At 48.8% G+C, this 22,336-nt stretch overlaps 1 long non-coding RNA gene across 2 annotated transcripts; it reads left to right on the top strand.

Moving 5' to 3' along the window:
* The first annotated feature begins 2,440 nt into the window (after positions 1-2,440).
* On the top strand, positions 2,441-14,412 carry LOC111833794 (uncharacterized). Of its 2 annotated transcripts, none has more exons than XR_002835841.2 (2): positions 2,441-2,634; positions 13,542-14,412. It is a non-coding gene; the product is annotated as an uncharacterized lncRNA (long non-coding RNA). The 2 variants fall into 2 exon arrangements; XR_002835842.2 differs by having other exon boundaries at positions 12,209-14,412.
* Positions 14,413-22,336: the final 7,924 nt, after the last annotated feature.

The raw sequence follows: 22,336 nt of genomic DNA, 5'->3' as shown, positions 1-22,336 counted from the left end.
CCAGTCAGGATGAGGTCAGAAGTTTGTCGCTGTTCCATGCTGCTGTGCATTGGACATTGAGGCGAATACAAAAACCACTTCGAAAAGATCAACCTCATCAAAGGTCATGAAGGCTTTGGGCGAACCAAGGGTCTCCCGGTGTAGATCGCGTGCAGTCGGAAGGCACGCCTCCGCAGCCGGGCCCGTCCACGTGTCGGGACACGCGAGCACCTCTCGGCTGGAGAAGGCGGCCGGGCGCTCCCGGCGCTCCCGGCAGAGCGGTAAGCAGTGGCGCGGGCCTGAGTCATCGCCGCTGAAGACAGCTGCAGCTATTCTGAGAAATGTCAAATTAAGATCTGGGATTTTAGGCCTGTAACTCACACTAGCGTGCAAAACTGTTATTGGCACAGGTGGGTGGTCATTTCCCGTTATGTAATGTTACATACCTGGAATAACGTCTGAAAGTAAGAAGCTTCAAGCTGCACAACTTCAGGTCGCCAAGGCAGCTTGCCTCAGCTCCAGACCCTCTGTCTGCCTCTGAACCGTAACCTTCTGGCAGAACGGTCTGGAAAGGGGAACTGTTTCGTCTGGATCTGGCTTCACCCAGAAGTGATGGTGCCACACCACTGTGGACAAAGGGCACAAATAGCAAATCCTGCCAAAAAAACAGACCCCCCCCCCGCCACCCCCCTTAAAAAAACAGCCTCTGTATGTTAATACACAAGCACTAGCTGGAATAGGGGGCGAGTGAGCATTGTGTGAAGTAAATTAGATTTAGGGTCCGTATGAATACACAGAGCGTTTGGACTGTGTACACAGCTGGCTTTGCGGGGAAGCGTCCCAGGGCGCAGATCCAAGCAGGATGCCTGCCCAGCTCCGCAGAAAGATGGCGTGCCTGTGCCTGTGTTTACTGTGCTCAGATGGAAGAGAGAACTCAACCCTAATAACAACACGAAACACCTTACAGAGTCAGCTTACTGAATGAACGAGTAGTCGAAGGCCTTGGTACCCCCATTCATTGCTGGTTAACCGATTCGGGGACATGGGCAGCCCCCTAGTGATCCATCTACTTGGGGGGGTGCTGACTTAGCAAGCCAACTACAGCATGCGGCATTGCCCCCACCCCATGTAGGGGTGAAGGTGTGGGCGGAGCTGGGAAAATGGGCGTGTCTAAGGTTAATCATTTCCAAGTTATCATTTCTGCTGGGATGGTGAAATGCATTGTGGGAAAAATCCAAGAACGGCTCAGTGCACCCAGTGAATGACGCGCCCGTGGTTCTGCACCTCATAGACTCCACCGAGATACAACAATAGGAGCGTTCGCCTCTATGGTAGCCCCAGTGTCTGCCGCAGGCTCTGTCTGTAACCGGATTGCCACGGAATAATTCCCGAGGATCGGGAAGAGCAACCAGACAATGCCGGCCTAGTACACAGCTAAGGCGGGGGCTCTCGGATTAATCTGTGTCCGCTGAGGACAAACAGACAAATTGGAAGATCCGGCTGGCAGAGGCCGATTACAGGGGCCTCAAGAGGAGGGGGCTGGCTGCTAATTTGCCTGGCTGGAGGGAGACGTGGAGAAACATGGCTGTGGAGGTGACAGCTTCGTTCCCGGGGACGGCCCGTTAGCTAAACAATAATCCGTGATACGCACCAGGGTTCAGTTGGTGTTGCGGGGAGCACGCCCCGCACTGGGGGAGCTGAAGGACGCACTGCGCCCTTCCAGGCCGTAGATGCAATACACCACTGTGCCGAGTTCATTATGCAGGGATCGGGCAGGCAGGAGGACACCACGTCAGGAAAGGCCTGTGGCGTTCGTTAGCCTGATGCCTGATGTCACTTGCACCTTCTTGCCCCTTCAGGCCATCAGCTGACCTCAGAGAAATGCTGATCTCATCCTGGAAGTGCTTTACCCCCCTTTTCCCTGCATTTATTTAAAAACCAAGGGCCTCGGCGGGGGCGTGGCCCTAGCCTGAACCTCGCAGCCAACCCACGGTCTACTTGAATCTGATTGACATCAAAGGAATGACATTTTTTCTCTGTGTTAGTCATAATACACACAACTGGTTCCACTGAATGAAGAATTCGTAAGAATCTCACATCTTTCTGAGCCTTTCGTCTTCCTCTCTTCAACTTTCGGATTATGGGCAACAATAACGGAAGCTGTGGCCTCAATAGACAAACTATAAAAAGCAGTATTATGTGTTTCTGCAGAAGAATTTACCTTTTAGCACAAATCAGACAATTATACTGATTAACTTTGATTAATAGCTGTCATTTTAGCAGCAAATGGCATTAAAGGATATATAGTTACTTTTCCCGTACAAGGAGCACACTAAGAAGTTTATTAAAATAAAATTACAAACCTGAAAATTTACACTGTACTTAATTATGCATAGACGACTTATTAACGCGCCATGAAGGTCACATGATTACGGGTAGCACCAATCAGCAGTGAGGACTAAGCTGCCTGGGGCGGTTGTCGTCGACCCCCCGGCTGAAGCTCTTCCCCCACTTGTGAAGCGTACAGCCCACGTAGAGCTAGTCAGCATTCAGCTTCGAGAGTGCGCCCCCGCTCTGGGGGTGTCGCGGCCATCCGCAGGCAGAGCTTTGACAGCCGGGAAAGGAGGAACGCAGAGAAGGAGCGCAGACTCGCAGGTGGGACGGGGGCTAGCCTCGGGACAGACCGTGCGCGCGCACACACGCCGCCCCGAGCGTTAAACCGTCGAACTGCGGTGTTCTCGAGGTCCCTGTTCCAGCTGTTTTAATTGATTAATCACGCAGTGCAGAGTAAACCAGGTGTGTCAACCGAAGATCATGTGTCCGCGTGCGCTGCTGGAAACAGAATGCGCATGCGTTCCTAAACATCACATACGCTGAATGAACAAAGCCGGCGGTGTTAAGTATTTCAATACGACGATTAGCCTTTTTAGTAGCTTTCACGCCGTGAGCGGTGGCTATGAATAGCCGATTAATGCAGAGTTCAATGCCAATTTATTCTGGCCCGTTTAAGTTTTTTAAAAATCCAAATAAAGAGCCCTAATCGTTCTTTTAATAACAGCTCAGACATCCGGCACCACAGCTGAACAGCTACAGGATGTCCCCAAGCACGGGCCTCCGTTTAACGCGATTTAAACTGGGCGATTTATTCAATCAACGGCTCAATCAAAGCAAAAAAAAAAAAGAAAAAAACAAGGTTAATTAATTAGGCTCTCCTGGGACGAAAACCAGCGTATTCTGTTACGCTGATTATTTATTATGCACTTAGTGAATCTTTACAAACCACCGTTTGTCAGAAAAAAAAGAGATCGTAGCAGAGGGCATCCTGTGAAAACCGCACGGGTTTGTAGATCAGGCGCCCCCTGCTGGTCAGAAATTATGACAAACAAAAATCAAACACCTGCGTGCCTCTTCTGCTGTCATCATCACTCTTATAATCACTGGAGAGTTATTAAGTGCCCGTGTCCACGGAGCTTTGTGTTGCCTAGAGAGTAAGGACCCGAGCCAGTCCCATCACGCAGCAGATATGATTAGCTTTTGTACATGCCATCTGCTTCACTAATAAGGTAAGTCCTTTATTTGATGTTTGCACACGTATGAGTACAGGTTATTAGAATTATTCTCTTGCCCTACCCCATCATGCTCTCCATAGCTTGGGGGTCACAGTGCAGGGTCAGCCAATATGCAGTGTCTCCGGAGTTTGGGGTTAAGGGCCTTGCCGAATGGCCCACAGACACGTGACTGCTTTGCTGAGTCGTGGGCTTGAGCAAACTTCCATTCGTGGGCAAAGAGATTTAGTCTGCTGAGTCACTCACTATCCCCTGGCACCAGTGGCTGCTTGGGTTTGAGCCAATCTTCATGCTGAAGTGCATGTTCTCACTACCCCACACTGTGACACTGGAACACACCGGAACACAAAGGTGGCCCCCCTATTGTTTGTTCTGCGGGGCCAAACTGATCGGCACCTTCCTGTCCCTGCATACTATGTAGGGCTTCCAGTGTAGGGGTCCAGTGTAAATGGTTAGAGTTTTGCTTCCTCTCAGCTCCCAGTGCACCGGTACCAGGTATTCGGTGTTCCTGATTGGCTGGGAGTTGAGAGGGAGCAAAAACGTGGACTGGGTTGGGAAACACTTGGTTAGAGGCACAGGTCATTGAGTGACCAGCGGGACATTTCAAGGGCACCGAGTTTCCTCAGCATGACCTCATGAGACCCATTTCAGACCTCAGGGCTCCTCCCACAAGCCTCAGCGCTAAACCAAAATACTACTACTACTACTAATAATAATAATTGGAATTTTGGCCTTAAATCATTTAGTTGCCCAATAGAACCAGTATGTGTCATAATGAATCCAATCACCTGTGTTAGAGAAGCTGAACTATGACTGTATCGAGGATAGACCTGAGAGCGGGAGGTAAGACAACAGGGGACGGCATTACCCTTTTCATTACTCTCTCTCTGTCTGGCCGACGGTCCACATCTGTGCCCAAATGAGAGAGTTCCCCTGAGGACCTTTGGGTAATTGGTACGAGAACATCTGCTCTGTCCAGCCCGAGTTTCCACGTCCAGACCTGATTGGACCTTGCTCTAGGATGAGCCAGTTTGCCCTGACTGGAGGTTAAATGAGAGGTCCGTCCTCGTGAATGGACATAGCGTCTCATGCCTCTCAGGGCCACGGGGCAGCACAAAGCGGTGAGACGTGCTCCTATGCTGACTCGGTTTCAGCTCCGGGTCTGAAAACAGAGGGTCACAGATAAATTGAAATTAAATATCATGCGGACATAGGCTGCGATAAGGCAAGGCTCATTTGTTAGTTATTAATTCATGTGGGATTCATTTCCCCTAGTAATTTATAATTTGCTGTGTATATGTTCACACACACTGAGCGAATGAATCACCCAGGCATGTTTAAGCATGCTATGATTCGCTCACGCATTCCTGGTTCCACAGTGGCACTAAGAGGTTAATCAGAATTACGCAACAATGTTTTCTCCACAAGCACCAGTCCACCTTTGCGTGTAGCTGTTGCCTCTTCTATCTGCCCCTCTCTATAGCAGCACGATATTGCTAAGGATTATGGGGGATTAAGGCCTCTTTCCAGTGTACCGTGGGTGTGACCGTTCAGTAGTTGGGTGATAACAGATGAATGCGGGAGTCTTCCCAGAAAGCCATTGGTGGGTCCAGCTAGGGAGAGGCTCCCCTCTGTTCCAGAGCAGGTGTTTCATTGGTGTGTCAGTCCTGCCAGTTGTCTTCAGCAGGTTCCAAGGTCTCAGGCTCTGAACATCAGGCAGAGATGGTTTGAGAGCTTCTGGCAGTGCTGTCATCAGTGCTGGCACGTGGGAACTGGTGCTGGTTTCGTCACTCGTGTGAGACACGTCAGTGGTGATCTATGGTGATGACATAACCTTTCCAGAGCTTTTCGGGCAACAGTGTAAACATCATAGAGTGTGTCCATTTGTCATTTAAAAGTGTTTTTGAACCTGCCTGTGATTTGCGTGATGTTTTTCCAAGAGTCATAGATTTCTGCTCGCAACGATTTGCAAGTGGATAGAGAGGAACATAATGTGCTTTTTTACCTGATTGTAAATCAAAGAGCACTGTCATCTGGTTTAAACTCATTGTGTGTGTTACCGAGGTCATTTACTACAGTCTGATGTTCAGAGGAACTGGGCAGGATTGAAAACAGTCCAGGCTACGGTAAAACATCATGCCTGACCTCTGAGTGCCATGTTGGGGGTGGGGGTACTGGGGTAGATTCAAGGGATTCAGTGATTTTATGTTGATGATATTCATCGAGGGCAATGCCAGACCAGGGAGGGGTCACAATTGCATTTAATCTGTATATGGATATTCCAGAGGTTTTTATTAATCTCGCGAGTTTGGGACTACTCAGATTATGAGATTTCTGCTCAAATATAGCTGAAGAAGAGTCAGGAGAGACAATGTTCAGAAAGACTGTGTCAGATGCATTCAGAAATACTGTGATATGCATTCAGAAATACTGTGTAAGTAAATTCAGAAAGACTTTGTGAGATGCATTCAGAATAACTGTGTCTGGTACATTGAGAAAGACTGTGTGAGATGCATTCAGAATAACTGTGTCTGGTGCATTGAGAAAGACTGTCAAATGCATGACTGGTACATTCAAAAATACTGTATCGGGATGTTAAGAAAGAGTGGTACATTCAGAAGGGCTGTGTCTGGTACATTCAGAAGGGCTGTGTCTGGTACATTCAGAAGGGCTGTGTCTGGTACGTTCAGAAGGGCTGTGTCTGGTACGTTCAGAAGGGCTGTGTCTGGTACGTTCAGAAGGGCTGTGTCTGGTACGTTCAGAAGGGCTGTGTCTGGTACATTCAGAAGGGCTGTGTCTGGTACATTCAGAAGGGCTGTGTCTGGTACATTCAGAAGGGCTGTGTCTGGTACATTCAGAAAGACTGTCAGATGCATTCAGAAAGTCTGTGTCAAGTACTTTCAGAATGACTGTGTCAGATGCCTTCATAATGACTGTGTCAGATACCGTCATAATGACAGTGTCAGATGCCGTCATAATGACTGTGTTAGATGCCTTCAGAATAACTGTGTCAGATGCCGTCATAATGACTGTGTCAGATGCCTTCATAATGACTGTGTCAGATGCCTTCAGAATAACTGTGTCAGACTCCGTCATAATGACTGTGTCAGATGCCTTCATAATGACTGTGTCAGATTCCGTCATAATGACTGTGTCAGGTACATTCAGAATGACTGTGTCAGATGCCTTCAGAATAACTGTGTCAGATGCCTTCAGAATAACTGTCAGGTACATTTTCAGTAGCTGTTCTAACCCAAATCACTGATCCTGGGCAAATCAGGATGTTTTCTCCTTTTGTTACTCTGACCCATTGAACACCATCTCTGGCTCCTGATCCCTTTCCCACCTCGAGGCCCCCGGTTCCAGAACCTGTGTCAGTATTGCATCCTGACCCTATAAGGTATTAGTCTCTGTCACACGGCTGCATTGCTGAATGGTCTGGTAGGATTCTCCTCATCCTCCTCCTTTCTTTGTGGCATGTGGAGAACCTCTCCAGATTGTATCATGTATCTTCTATTTTTTCACTTGCAACAACAATGATAATAATTATCATTATTTATTTCTCAAGCCCGGCAGCACAATTAGCAGTAAGCATCCTTTCAGCAGGTGAAGCTCTGCTGATAGAGGAAGTATCAGGGTCCTGCGCCTCAAACCGTCTCCTGCTCATTAGCCGCCCGGCCGCTAAGCTGAAACCAGGGATCGCCATGTGCTTACGCCACAAGCGAAGTCATTTGCTCGGGTTTTCCGTGGTCTTGCCTTTCTCAAGGAGCAGATAAGGCTGAGCTCTGGATGGGGGTGTTCCTCCACTCCGTCTCTTTGCAATTTTTAGAGTTTGAAATGTCAAGAAAGCCCAGGAGGATGCTCTAATTGCAGTGAGTCAGTCACACTGGCGGGCAACCTCAGTGTTCGGGCCCCGATTTAATATCAACTATCTAGCAAAACATAAACAAGTGCTTTTCACAGGTATGGCTCATGGTCACGTTTTCAGCTTGTGTTCTGTCAGATCACTGGGTTGACCCCGGCATCTACGTGTGCCGAAATATAACGTGTTCTGTTCATGAGCTCAACAACATGACCCGTGAGCGTACTCTCCCACTGCAGAGCTGGCCATGTTCATTTAGTGCTCAGAACTTTCTTACAAAATGGCCCTGTGCAGAGACCACATATTTGCATGGGCTTCCCGATATTTGCAATTCCCTCACTTGCAACAAGCAGTTACTACACTAAATATTAAATAAACAAATTTCTTATTTAAGAGATGTTGAAGCAGCATGTTATATTAACCAACTAGTGAGCTATGAGCTTCTGATTCTACAGGTCAGTTGCCTATTTAGTTTTTGAAACCTCTGAGAAGGGTGCAGTGGTACCTCTGACGCTGGGGATCAGCGCCGGTAATCAGGGGGTTGGTGGTTTGAATCCCGTCAGTACCAGGCGCGGTCCTTCTCTCTTGGGCCCTTGAGCAAGGCCCTTAACCAGCAGTTGCTTCATTCTGGGTATGATGTTAATCTACATCCAGCCCTGCCAGGAGGTAGGACTGCACAATTAATTGTAAAAAAAAAACTGTGATCTCAATTCACACCTCCATGTGATATCATTTCCAAATTACAACAGTTCTTCTGCATTGTATTACATCAGCTGGGACAAAACAAGTGCTCCTACTCTTTACCAGAGTCTCAAGCATCCCATAATTCTGCGTTCTCTTTAAATGGTGCCTTTCCAGCATACCAGGTACCGTACTTTTGTTACTTCAAGAAGGTACCAAAAGTACGGTACTTCAAGGTGGTTTTCCACTGGTGTAAAAACTGGTACAGGCGCCGAATGGTAGGAAAACAATTTTGTACTGAATTCGAAAAATGCCTGTATATTATAGGGCTGGTCAATGTGTGATATTAATGCCAGCATTGCATGTTGTGCACTTGCAATTCTTACATCACTAGATTAAGATCAGACTTTTTCTTACCTTCTTACCTTTAATTCTGTAGAGGCATTGTAGCGCAGGGAGTTTAATTTCCGCTAAAACATTTTTACACTCAGGAAAAAAAATGATCAGGTTTTGAAATTTCAATTATTATTCCTTTTCAAGATTATCTAGTATATGTTTGTTGTGTTTTCATTTGCAGTTTAGTGAGTGCAATAAATGTTTAAATATAAGAAAAAAAATTGTTACAGAGAATGGCAATCTCAATTATAAGCAAAAGAATTGCGATTCAATTTTTTTTCCAGAATCTTGCAGCCCTATAAGGAGGTCCTCCAACTTACAGGGAAATTTGGGGGTTGGTGGCAGGACTGGCACTCACACCACTGGGAATAATCTCATACTATTCCATTTGGACTGGTGTGGTGCTGAGGTATGGCTTGGCTTCTCATCCTGGAAGTAGTTTGTCATGCGGTGGTTGTGGCAGTGCGCTGTAATCACCGTGTGCTTGTTACCGCCGACAAGGGCCCCAAAAATATCAAACCGGCCCCTGCCTGCCGGGACCCTCCCAGACGATCATTGCTCAGCACTGATCACCATTCAGTGCTTGATGTGCTGCCGGACCGTTTCTCCCATAGGTTCACACATATGCACTTTTAAACATCAATTGTAATTTTTCCTTCCAGAAATCCATAATTTAGCATCGATAATATCATCCATTTCCATGTGTAATCGCACCTGACAATGACGTCTCACTGGAGAAATGAGAGTATGTTTAATTTGCAGCCGCTCCAGGATACGAGTCATTAATAATAGTTAAACTTTTCAATAATTGGTCTTCCATGGCACAGAGGCTGCTGTATCATAGCCTGCTAATTCCCCATTGCTACCATGGTTACATCCTGCTTTTCGTAGTACTAATCCAATTGGTTACACTCAAATACCTCAGAAAGGTACCTGCTAATCTCTGGGACAACGGTTACTGTATTTTTCTGATTGGCTGTCTGGGTCACATGGTACGGTCTGTGCACCATCACCCATTGTGGTTTGTGCCCCTGCCTGATGAAGACGCGACCTTCGATCAGGAGAGCTGTGAGAGGCACATATGAGAGTGTGAGTGCCCATGGATACTGCAGCCTTGCATTGAAGCCATCTATCCAAGAGCTACTGTTTCAGGTGACAGCAGCGCAACATTTACATTTTTTTTCCCAGACACTTTTATCCAAAGCAATTAAGAAGTCAAGATCAGCCAGACCCTAGAGCAATTGGGCATTAAGGGCCTTGTGCAAAATCATTCTGTTGACTATGGGATTTGAACTGGCGACCTTCTGATCACAGAGTCACACACCGACATGGCATCAGGAACAGATGCGTGTGACTTCCCTCCTCTCTTGTCCACTCATGGGGCCTCTGGTTCCTCCTCTGGTCTTCATATGTTCATGTAGGTCATGATCAGACCAAGCTGGTGAGCCTGGTGTGTGTGTGTGTGTGTGTGTGTGTGTGTGTGTGTGTGTGTGTGTTTCTAAGAAATGTGCCTCAATCCTTGTTGTTAATAAGTGGTAATTCCCTTAACTGTGTATGTTGAAGGTTAATTGCAGAAACGGTCTGGCCTGCAGCTGTTTGGGTTTCAAGAACCGACGTGTAAATAGAGCAGGAAAAAATAAAACTTTATGTTGTTACACTGCATAAAGAAATCAAGTCAACGGATAATGTTCCATCCATCCATCCATCCATCCATCCATCCATCTTCTAACCGATTATCCTGCTCAGGGTCACAGTGGCGCCTGGAGCCTTAATCTTTTTCCAAGATATAAATATTCCTGATTGAAAGACATTATTGTTGCATTATTATTTTATTGCCTGGCGGTCACCACTGTCACCGTGGCTCCCAGCCCCTCCTCCCGCGGTGGCAGCTCGTCCATTTCACGTCCGGGAAGGTGTGGTCCTCTCTCTGACTGATGTCTCTCCTGTGACAGGTGAATCAGGGAGGCATTATTGGTCTGGTCGAGGTTACGTGTTCTGCCTCGGAGGACGGTGGGATTTCATGGAGGCCGTGTGAGCGGCTGGCTGGGATTGATGGGCGTGGTCACATTTAATCAGAAACCTTTTAAGTGCAGTACAGCCGGAGCTGCTCACTAATTCTCTGCATAAATGATAAAGAATAAATTAGAAATAGTCTCCTGTCAGACTGATTGTTAAGCGCTACATAAATGGATAGGAAACGACTTAAAGATCTCAGTTCTCAGGGATGTACAGTACTGTGCAAAGGTTTTAGGCATCCAAAGGAAATGTTTAAAGCCATTTATCTGGGTAGCAAGTGTATATATCCTCAGAACAAAAACAATTTTGCATTAGAGCATTTGCAAACTAAGGGAAACGTAACAAAAACTACTAAGATTTTTTCTCTTCTGTGAAAGGTTACTGATATCTAGTTGGGTGGCTCTATGTACCCGCTACAGTTCCCAAACCTCTCCATGTGTTAAATTTCACCACCAGCTCACTTAATTAATTAATTTAATTAATTGAAAAAGTAAATGAAGTATTGATTAGCCATATGAGATGTGCCAGGGTTTGAATCAAGAGCTGTGTGGGTGTACTGGGTGTACTGGATGATCGCTGGAAGTCCTGGGGTGACTTTAGGAATGATTTCTAAATGACCATGCCGACACACTTTAACAGACATGATATCATATTTTTTCATCAACAATAAGATAATCTTCTTAGACTGCCTATGGTACGGCACATATTCCGATTTGTTCCCCTCCATGGTTCAGAAAAATCCAGACCACAGTAACAGACCGAGCTTCTGTGAGGTCTCAGAGGAGTCAGTTTGAGGTCCATATTAAAGACAGGAGTGGCAGGTCCACATTAAAACAGAATCTGAGGTCCTGATCCATTGTCCTGAACCTCAGCTTATTGCTTGAACTGCCTATACCCAGGTGACCCTGAACCCCCCCCTAAATGACCTCACCAACCCCCCACCCCTGCCCACAAACATGTTCTGTCCTCGCTGCTGGTCTCCAGCCCTAGAAATAATCACTTGAGACTGACAATATTATCACAGAGATAGAGAGATGGTAGTGGAACAGCTTGGTGAAATTGACTGTTACCTAGGATTCTCAATCCCAAGGCACCGAAGATGAATAAAGAGCATAGTGGCACAATCAATCCAAGCCGCGTTGTCCGTACCCCTGATTGACTTTACATTTTTGGTACTGATTCCCACTTCCAGGAAAATCAAACATTTGTAAGGCAGCACTGCCTGCTTTGGGCAGAATTGGCTTCAACACCATCCAGAAACACGCGCTCTGCTCATTCTCTCCTAACTGCTTCCCCTTTCAGCCCATCTTCATCACGGTGTCAGGTATCGTGGCTGACTCCGTACTGCCCCCCCCCCCCCCCCACAAGAGAATGATAAGCGACCCGCATGCAGTAGATTATACTCACCCGCCCCCGCCCCCAAACCCAGAATGCGCTTCCAGAACATTCCGTCCAGCGGGGAACGTGGTCCCGTCGCTCTCCCGTCTGGGTCTGATTGAAATCGTTTATATCTCCACGATGATTCAGACACGCCAAAAGAGACAGGAGTGGGGGGGCGACTTGGAAGATTATGAATACCAGGCTCTGAAATCAGCACGATACCCACCCACCCCTCCACTCCGTTTGCCCTCACGATCAATGCAAATGAACAGCTACTTTAATTGGGGGCTGAAGTATTTTTTTAATGCCTGCTCTCTCTTGCCAGCAGATGAGTAACTGAGAAGGCAGTGCTGCATGATCAGGGGGGGGGCCCTGCTCCATCGCCGGGTGGGTCCTGCTCCCGAGCAAGGCGTGAGAAATACAGGGAGACCATTTACAGAGCCGTCCTGCTGCTTCCGGTCCAGAACAGCAGGGACACGTTGGCTAACAGGCACCCAGACAGGACGGGACAGGCCGTGGTTTTCACGAGCAGCTCTGGTTCCTCCCGTCCAGGGACGTGTGGACAAGGCCTGCACCTCTCCGACAGGCGTGTGATGGTGCACAAGGGCACCAAGGTCCTGTGCCCATTTTGTGGCCAAATGAGCCTCCTAGAGAAGGAGAGACAGACAGACACAGATGCCATTGGGGCGAGTTTTCTGTTATTGGGGCCCCATTGAAAATATCACTTTGCCCCCCCCCCCCCCCCACCCGCCAATAATGCTTTAAAGATTAAATAAAAGCTTAGCAAGCAGAGTCACAAGATCGTAGCTCACTAGCTGGTTAGCAGAACACACTGCTTCAGCATCTCCTAAATAAGGAGCGTGTTTATTTAATATTTGGTGCCGTGTCTGTTTGTGGCCAACAGAGGGCCCCCAAACCTCCGGGGCCCGATGTGTATGCATGATTCGAGTGATGGTTGAGCATGGGCCACCCCGCCCCTGAGGCCCAGCGATTACACATCCTGCCTGATGCTAAAACCACCCCCCCCTCGGCAACCCATCAAACCCCCGTCGGCATCGCCGTGAGTCCGCAGTGACGCCAGCGGCCTGATCAAAGGCTGCGGTATCAAAGCAGGCATGAGGTTTCTTAAACATTAAAGAACTGGGGGGGTGGGGGCGCGCGCTGACATCCATGCCCCCCATCTGATCCTCTGGCCTGCCGTTACCTGTCTGGATACCCCCCCCCCCCCCCCCCGCAGTCAGGATGGGGGCGGGGTCTTTCTTATGCCAGGCCAAAGGCCATCGCTGGAGTCTCGATCTTCACAAGCATTTAACCAGCAAAGCCAACACGGTCCTTACTAATAAATCACATTAACAATGCAGTTTTTTACAATATCATCTCGCTGGTTGTAAGAAAGCTTTATCCCCAGCTACAGACGCATTTCCTCAGCGGCCTTCCTGCAGAAAGAAGATTTTATCTGTTCTGCATAAGAAATGAGTCTATTAGAGAATTGCACATTATCCAGCTTAATAAGGAATTCAGCAGTTCAGCTGGTTTCGGGATTTCGAGTTCCTGGTGCTGCTCTTATACAGGATGGATTATTATTATTTTTCAATAAAAAAGAAAGACAGGAAAAATAAGCCTCTGACAGATCATTTTTATGTATGACCTTGATTTTTCAGGATGAAAGGAATTTACACGTGCTGCGTGACAACAGCTAAAGGAGCTCGCCGCTTGTTACCGAGGACCAATCACTGTGGGCTTCATTGTCAGATTACACATCCAGGTGGAGTATCATTCGCTACCCTGCCTGTAAGTCACACAGCGGGCGTGTGTCCTAGTGCTGTGCCTGCACGGGATTGGCTGTGTGGAGGAGAAGCAAGCAGCCCCCTTGGACACATCTGCATTCAGTCTGGCCCTGCTGTCCAAACTCTCCTCGACTTCATAAGAGCCGGTCAGGTTTGAAGTTCGACCCCATGCTTAGGGATGGAAATTGGCCGCTCGGTGCTGGCTGAGCCTCACCCCTGAGATGGGATCGTCACACGGACGGCCTGGCCGAGGAGACGCTGCAGTTAGTATGTGAGTCCCGAGAATCTTCCAGAAGTGTCGGAGCACTGTAACCACTTGTTCTATTCAGGGTTGCCGGCGCTACAAAGTTAGGAGTGCAGGGCGGGACACACCCTATTGCACGGCACTCACACACACACGCACACCTGTGGACGGACACACCCTATTGCACGACACTCTCACACACACACGCACGCCTGTGGACTGTGGGGGGATCCCCAGAACCTGGAGGAAACCCTACGATGACATGAGGAGGACATGCGAACTCCACACATGGAGCCATGGCGGAAACGCGAACTCCACTTCCAGAGGTGTGGGGCCACCACTGTGCTACCCCCACCTGTTATTCTGGTTTATATTTAACTATAAATTTCTCACGTATCATGTAACAAAGCTATAGACCAATGCTCAGTTTTTCAAACACAAATGTAATGGCTTGATGTTTACTGTAATAGTATAATTATTATTAAAGGATCAAAGAGCTGAGGTGCTCCGGTTTCATGCTAATGATTTGCTAATCCTCAAATGTCCGTCATTCCACAAACAATGAGACCAAAGGCCCCCCTGATCCCCGGTGGGGGGGCGGGAAAGGTCATGTGCACAATGAAATATGGAGAAGGATCTGATTCCGGACATCTGTACTGGAAAGCCATGGAAATAGAGTGTGAGAGCGCCATTAATCATTTACAGCTGGCTCTGGTCTCCTCGGCGCTGATGTAAGTCATTCCCTCGCAAACACTCTGGCCTGTTTGTCTGCCGCCCCTCCACCGGCTCGTGTGTTTAATGGTGGATTTCAGGGAAGGCGTTTCACGGCTCCGGAGTCACGCACACTCTGACGTACTTGTTTAACCGTTTAAATTATTCACCGCCACCTCCCTTTGCGGCTTAGAACCTTTTGTGATTTATACGTTATTACACAATATGTTTCAGTTTACATTTACGTTCATGCATAATTCACAAGTCCTATGAGATAATTGAAAGTGTAAATGATTAGATCACACGCCGCTGAGATGATGTAACGTGTGTTATGTGTTGCCGTGGTTCTGAGAATGAGGCTACAGAGTTTGATCTTGCTGCCTGGGCATGTCAGAGTAAGGCTGCTTATCCTTGCCGGACTGATGAATGAATATGCTGTGTCTTTGGGCTGCCTTCCAGCGTTGGTCACAGGGCCACCCCCTTGGCTGTTGTGTAGCTGGCAAGCCGTCCAATGGGACACTGGTGTCACAAGGCATTTTGGGGGTCGAAGGGCAGGCTGTATCACATGCCGCTCCTGCCCTCACCCCGAACCATTAGAACTGTACTGTGTGTCCGTTCTGCTTAGCCGAAATACACGGGGATAGCGTGCCAAGCTAATGCAATCACGTCCCCTATGGGTCACCGCGTAGGTATTTAAGACCGGGCACAGAAAACAATCGCATCGCTGTCATGCCGCATTTCTGGGCCCATGTGTTTGAGCTGCCTGAGCCGTGCCCGTCAGCGGCCGGCCATTACCCACAATCCTCCAGCAGGAAGTGGAGGAGACCAAAATCCCGCTGCGTTACGTAACCCTGCATCACTCTGGAGAGAACAAGGTGAAACGTGAAGGTGTAAACAAAGTCAACTTAGGGAGAAGGAGAACACGGCAAGCGAGGATACCGTTACAGTGTGGTGGAGTGGGCGAACTCCAAGGGAGGTCCGGAAAGGAGATCCGGAAGGGAGACCCAGTACGATGTGCTGCTGGAAAAACAGCTGGCAATTCTTTCACATGTTGGAAAACACTTTCCATCCCAAAACGTTTCCCAAAAGCACAGGAATACTTGATCTAGGGGGAGATTTTTACTTTTAAAGTAAAGTTTGCTAAAGAGAACATTCCGGAAAACCTAGAAAAGCTGATTTAGCCAAACCAAAATTACCCACTACCACCCACACCTTTATAGTGCTTTATCTTTGCCTGTGATTACATGCAAAAACAAATTTAATCCAAAACGTGATCTTGGCTTAGCGTGAGAATTTAATCCCTTAAAAGCTGAAAATATTTCTTTTTTTTAAAGGAAGACACATAATTCTACCTCCTGCTGCCGTTCCAAGGAAATGTATCTTCCCCATTCACACATCCTAGATTATGTGCCATGCATACAAGAGGAATGACTGTGACCTCAAAGCAAATGTCATCCCAGAGTGTGAAAGGTTGCATTTGGAAGCGGACGCAGAAGCGAAATCGCATTTAGTGCGGCCGGGATGAGGTTCTGTGGTGTATTTCCTCGCATAAACACTTTAATATTTTTCCGGCTTGTTCCCGGTCTCACTGTCCTGCCGGATGTCACGGCCCATGGCGTACGCAAACGTGGCGCAGGGCCACCGTCAGACCTAGGGGAGGCGATGCAGACTTTGAGTTTATGCATGTCCTTCTGTTTAGCCGCTAAAGCTAATACAGCCTGTATTCGCCGGAGTCAATACAATTGATAAAACGAACTTGACTCGCAGAAAACCAGCTCTCCGCTTGAGGCTGCGGGCACGTTCCAGCTGGCATTGAACCCTGAACCAGTTAACAGTCCACGCATGGAGAGATAGAGAGAGCTTTTTTTTCCATTACTCTCTCAGGGCACAAAATCACAGGTATATAACACGAGAGCACGCCAAGGACGCCGCTACGATCGTAAATCGATCTGCAGATGGAGAAAGAGAAAGCACTGCCGCTCAGAGACCAAAGTAAATTCAAACCACGCTCTGCAATATGGCCACGTATCTGAGAGGGGATTTTTCACGTGCTGCGGCTGCGTTCGGGGGCGAGGGGGCTCTTCGGCACGCCGGGGGGACGGCGCCTTGTAAATGACCACCCAGTGGGTAACGGGGTCTGTCACTAAAATGCATTTTCAAAAGACTCTGAGTCATATATAAGAGCAGATGAGCAGGCTCTGTGAATTCCTTCGCCTTTCTAAGGCCAGGTGCTTAGGGGGTGTGAGTGTTTTTTTTGTATGTCAAATTTAAATTAATAATTAAATTTTAATTAATAAAAAAGTGGGTAAGACCACAACGTAACAAAACACGGTCGGCCAAAAGCTCTACCTGCCGCTTTCTACCTGGGCGGCAAGCAGTGGTGAGCGCGTACAGGTCAAGCATGTGCCACAGAAATATTGCGCCCTTTTCTGCCCTGAGCCAGCAGGGCGGCGCTGTGGGGGTATAGAGATACCCCAGCAGACCTTTTGAACCTCTTGTCCACGTGCTGAGTGAACGTTGGCAGGATACACATTTAATAAATCTCCCCCGTACATACTGGGGTGGCAAAGGCGGTGCTAGTCAACCAGTGGCAAGGCCGTCGGTTCAGATACCGGGGTACAGATGTACTCCTCGCTGTGCTGCCAGTTTGCCCCCGTTGAGGGCAATTGAGCCTTCATGATCCACTTACTCTGAAGGGCCCTGTAACCAGGGCAACTTAGTTGAGGGAAATACTGAATGGAGAGGTGTGTGTCTTTAAAGGGTCTCACTGGTCAAACAGTGAAGCTTTTCAAGCGACGACAATGAGCCGCATAAACGAGGACGGTCCTCCGGCTCGACGCTCCGTCCGTGAGCCTGCAGCTGACAGGCTAAATAATGCAAGCTACTGCTTTGTGTCTGTGATGCATTATTGAGACGGCTCTGGCACACGAGTTCTGCGGAGGGGGGGGCGTGTGTGTGTATGTGTGTGTGTGGGGGGGGGCGGTGGTTCCGAAATCCAGCTGAAAACAAGGGGAGTGAGCACAGGTGTGCTTTTGTGTGTGTGCGTTGGGGGTGGGGGTGGGGGGGTGTGCCTTCAATGCAAACATGTAGGTCTGTAAACAATGAGACCCCCGGAGATTGGAAGCACAGCTGGTACAACATAACCAACCAGTTAACCAGCCCGTCAGTGCATCTCAGTGCAGAAACACCTGCCTCTCTATTCAGCATGACACAGGAGAAGAGCGCCAGCATATGTATTCTGACAGGACGAGGAATCACACTTCCTGACGGAACATGACATTTACAGCTGTGGTCCAACCCTTTATGAACTGGATGGGGGTGTTTTAGTGACCATTCCAGAGGAAAAGGGTCTTCATTTGCTTAGGAAAATCCAATTTAAATTAGCAGTATGACGTATGGTGTGTTCAGACCTCGCTTAAGGTGGAGGTTTCAGAGGACTTCAGACCTTGGTTCGGTAAAGGTGGTGCTTTCTGTTGTCTTCAGACCCGTTTAAATAGATAGTAGGAATTCATATTATAATTTCAATATCGGAGCTCGCTGAGAACTTTTTAAAATAATACCACGCCGTAGCGTAATTAAAAAAATGTAAAATCCATGAAGGGTCGCTGTTTCTTAGTCCTAATTGTGCTTTTTTATCTCACCTTCCCACCGGCACCTTATCGTGGACTTTAGGACAGTCAGTCATTAGACACTTAACACGCGGCACTTCCTGCGTGCCGGAGATAGGGGGTATCTGAGTGGGTGTCTCAGCTGTGGCGGCCGCACTGTCATTATGCAATCAGCCGGGGAAATGTGAAATGCAAAATCTGACCTTCAGGAGGGGAATCCGCAGCTCCAAGTAAAGCTAATATTAAAACTCGGACTGGTGGGCGTAAGATAAATTTTAGCCTTTAAAACAAATGATTTTGGTGAAGGAGTGGGCTTTGGAATGGCCTTGGCGGAGGGGGAAGGGGAGGGCAGGCAGCTGTTTAGTTTCCGGACAGAGTAACTGTTTCACAGGACTATCCATCATACTTGCATATTAACTCCCAGTATTGTTTACTATGCTGCGTGTTTGACTGCTGTGACCTCCTCCGTAAGAGGAGGACCACAGACACAATCTCATTTCGTCGAAGACATTGACTCACACACTTAAGTCAAAGTTTCAAACATCTCAAAGCCTCCCAAGGCAGGCCCCGCCGGCCACAGATGTCCCTGCCCAACCTCTCGGCACTTTCCTTTCCGTTTGGGCCCCGATCGAGGATCCTTACTAAGTGTCTTGGGGACAGATCCAGGTGTCTGGGTACCCCTCTCCCCGATGCCGAGTCAGCCCGACAAGGCTGAAATCGCTCTGAACTCAATTTAGCAAAGGGATGGAGAAACGCCAGTTTATCCGTGGCCAGGTTAGAGAGAGGATTGAAATGGCACTCGAGCACAAAGATCAGCAGCAGCGGCGGCCGGATTAGCAGAGCGTGGAGCGCCGCGGCGTGTTTAAGGTGGGACTGCTTTAGGATGCTCCCTCCTGGTGTCATTGGGTCGTGCTTAGTGGGAAGATCAGGGTAAGCATACACACATGCGATGCCCCCCCACGCAGATTCTCTTGTAGTGCCGCCGCTAGGGCGTGGTTACTTCACAAGGGACTCTTAAGGGGGCATCGCGGGGGACGTTTCGCAGGAACGTGTCGCTCGCAGGCTGCTTTAACTTCCCACGGCTTGGGATTGATCTTTCCACAGCGTCATCCAGAGCAGAGCGCGGGTGTAACGGCCCTCGGGAAGCTACGCAGGGCGTAAAACGGGGATTTTATACATTTCCTAGCCAGCATTTTTTGTGGAGATGTCTTGTGAAAATACTACTTTTAGGAAACATCTTCAATGTACAGGGCCAGCGAGCACGTTTAGCCTCGGGTACAGCAATCAGGTAAAGCAGAATCAATGCGAGAACAATAGAAAAGCATCCTGCTCTTTTGGATGACTGACACTCTCCACAAATGACATGCTTTATACACCCTGTTTTTAGTGCTTCTTTAACCTATCATCATATTCGCGGTGACTGACAGAAAGCTGAACTGCTTACTGTTACATTTCATTTATTTACAGACACGTTTATCCTTTTATGGTCTTGCAAGATGGAAATAAATGAGTGATCTCCCGGCCGGGATCCCGGTGGATCCCAGGTGGCATGTGGATTCCTAGGGATCCGCAGCGGTCCTTTCTGGTGTCACGTGGTGCTTGCAGGACCACCTGCGGAGTATAATAATGCGGGGCCATTTGAGCGTGAACTCGGCGTGGGGTGATGCAGGAGTTTGCCTGTGTGTTTTGACGGAGGACGGCTCCTGGGGCTCTTACTGCAGTGTCAGGATGAAGTGGATTTACTAGTCATTAGCAGAGTCCTGTTAGCCCTGTCAGCTAACAAGACAAACCTCAGCCTTAATGACCCACACTTATGCCTGACATATCTCCTGTGTCCGGGTACGGTGGTCCTTGTCTGCGCCCACTGGCTCTGCCTATCTAGGATTGTTTACCTGACCTGTGCCACTTTATAGACTGGCATAATTTATCGACAGGTTCCTGTCCTGCTGCGGAGGGTGTGTGAGCAGGAACTGCTCCTGTTCCCCCCTGAAGCAGAAGGACAGTTACGTTCACCTACACTGAGTAAAACAATGTGTAATACAGATATTAGCATGAATGAGGTCAGCCTGTGCCTTGGGTGCTGCTTGCTTCTTCCAGGGGACTCTTCCTGACTGCAGAGACGCGCAAAGCCAGTCGCTCCTGCCCCCATTGATTGATCCCCAGACGTCTGGTGGGTAACACGATCCCACCGGGGCTTTTAATTAGGAATGCGGTGTGCCCCAGCAAGAGGGCATATCCCGTGTGGGGGTCCTGTCGTGCGACGTCACCCTGGGGAAACAGGCGGTGTCAGTTTGGGGCGGTTCTACAGTACGAACAGTAATGAGCAAATCCACAGGGGCTTCGGATCACTGCTGCTCCAGCTCCTCCTCTGATTGGCCAGTCGTCCCGCCACTCAAGTCTCCCGAGCGATGAAAGTCGATCAAAAGTGACTCTGCAGAATGTAATCAGTTAATGGCGATTACTATCCTATAATGTCCCTCTTTTTCATCGCTAAATATAATTGGCAGCTGGTCAGTTTCGGTGCTTTCCTCTCGGAGTATTTATTAAAAACGTGCCACCGTTATTCATTTTAATTAACCCGAGCATTATCACTTCTTCTTGGGTTTATTCTTATTATTGAATTTTTTCCTGGAAAGGGGCTTGCAGGAGATCAGCGAGCCCTTTGTTCTGCCTGAATAGGGTGGTCAGGGCTTTCAGGCAGATTACAGTCCCAAAGTGCCTTTTCGTGCCCCCCCCCCCCGCCCTCAGGGAGACCTAAACAGAAGACCCCCCCCCCCCCCCATACAGTTCTGTTTTTACACGCCTGGGTAGCTCGCCCCCTTCTGGCAGCTCAGTGAATAACGCCCCAGCTGACGCCTGCGGTTTAAACCACAGGAGAGTCTGGTTATACAGTACAGTGCTGATCGAACAACACAGAGAAGCTGCGCCACCAGGTTTGCACGCTTTTTTGGGGGAGGGGGGGTATGGTGCTGGCTCCAAAGATGATGGTGCGCAAGGCGGCCGCCAATGTCACCAAATGGGTTGACCGGCACTGATCAAGCATAAGCTCTGAATATAAACAGCCCACAAGCACTGTATGACATCCATTAAGTCACCGAAACACCCAGCGAGTTGATCGGAACCCCTTCACGGACACCCGTGTAACATTAGTCAGACGTGGACCGTGCAGACCGCTGCTCAGAAACATTGTTTGGACGGCCTCACGCACAGAGGGGATGGAGCTGCCCGTGACCGTGAAGATGTCCGTGGCCTCGATTCTACAGCCTCCTTAATGGAGTGAAACGCTTTCTGACCCTAAGACCGCAAACGCCTGAGTTGTGCAAGCTGTTCCAATAAAGTACGGAACAGGGGATTTAAGATAAATTAATAAGGAGGCTTCAAGGAGAGGATGGCTGATAACAGAAAAGCCCCCCCGTCGTGTATGACAGGCCCCACAGCGCTCCCTCATTACCTTTAGCCTCTGTACTAAGGATCCAGCTACTTCTGTCCAATTATACAGCTGGACCACTTAGGGGGCAATAAGGTCCAACAGCAGGACCTGAGCTGGGAGATTCCCTGTCTGCACGCCTATCCTCTGTGCCCTCGAACCTGGGAGAGCTGCACTGTAGTCGCCAGTGAAATGCAGACAGATGTTGCGCGTCACTGGAATTCCAGCTGTGCTCAGACTGCACACACTCTTCTTCGGCAATCTCCCACGTGCTGTCGCCGATGTGTGTGGCTGATGTCACTTTCGACACAGTGGTTAAAGGGTGACTTGGTGGGTTGTCACAAGGGCAGCCAGAGAAGGGTCAATCGATCGCCTCCCTAATCACAGTCAGTGAGGGACGCTGGCTGACACGCTCCCGGAGGCAGAGTGACTGGAATGCCCTCCTGGTCCCTTTCATTCCGGAACATTCCGGCGCTTTTGGCAATGGCCCCCTTCTTGTCAGTCACTGGCCCCAGTGTATCTAGGGCCTGGATTTACGATAAAGCGATCGTTATCGTCCGGACGGAATGGTGGAAGAAAGAAAGATAACAGCGTGGCGAGAGAAGCGCATCCTGCCCTGAGCGGCTCCGCGCTTTCCGAGACGCGTCCTGTGTCATTTCACCCACACGGCACATTCCCA

Source organism: Paramormyrops kingsleyae, chromosome 17, assembly GCF_048594095.1.
Source record: "Paramormyrops kingsleyae isolate MSU_618 chromosome 17, PKINGS_0.4, whole genome shotgun sequence".
NCBI lineage: Eukaryota > Metazoa > Chordata > Actinopteri > Osteoglossiformes > Mormyridae > Paramormyrops > Paramormyrops kingsleyae.
This window is presented reverse-complemented; position numbering and strand designations above follow the sequence as displayed.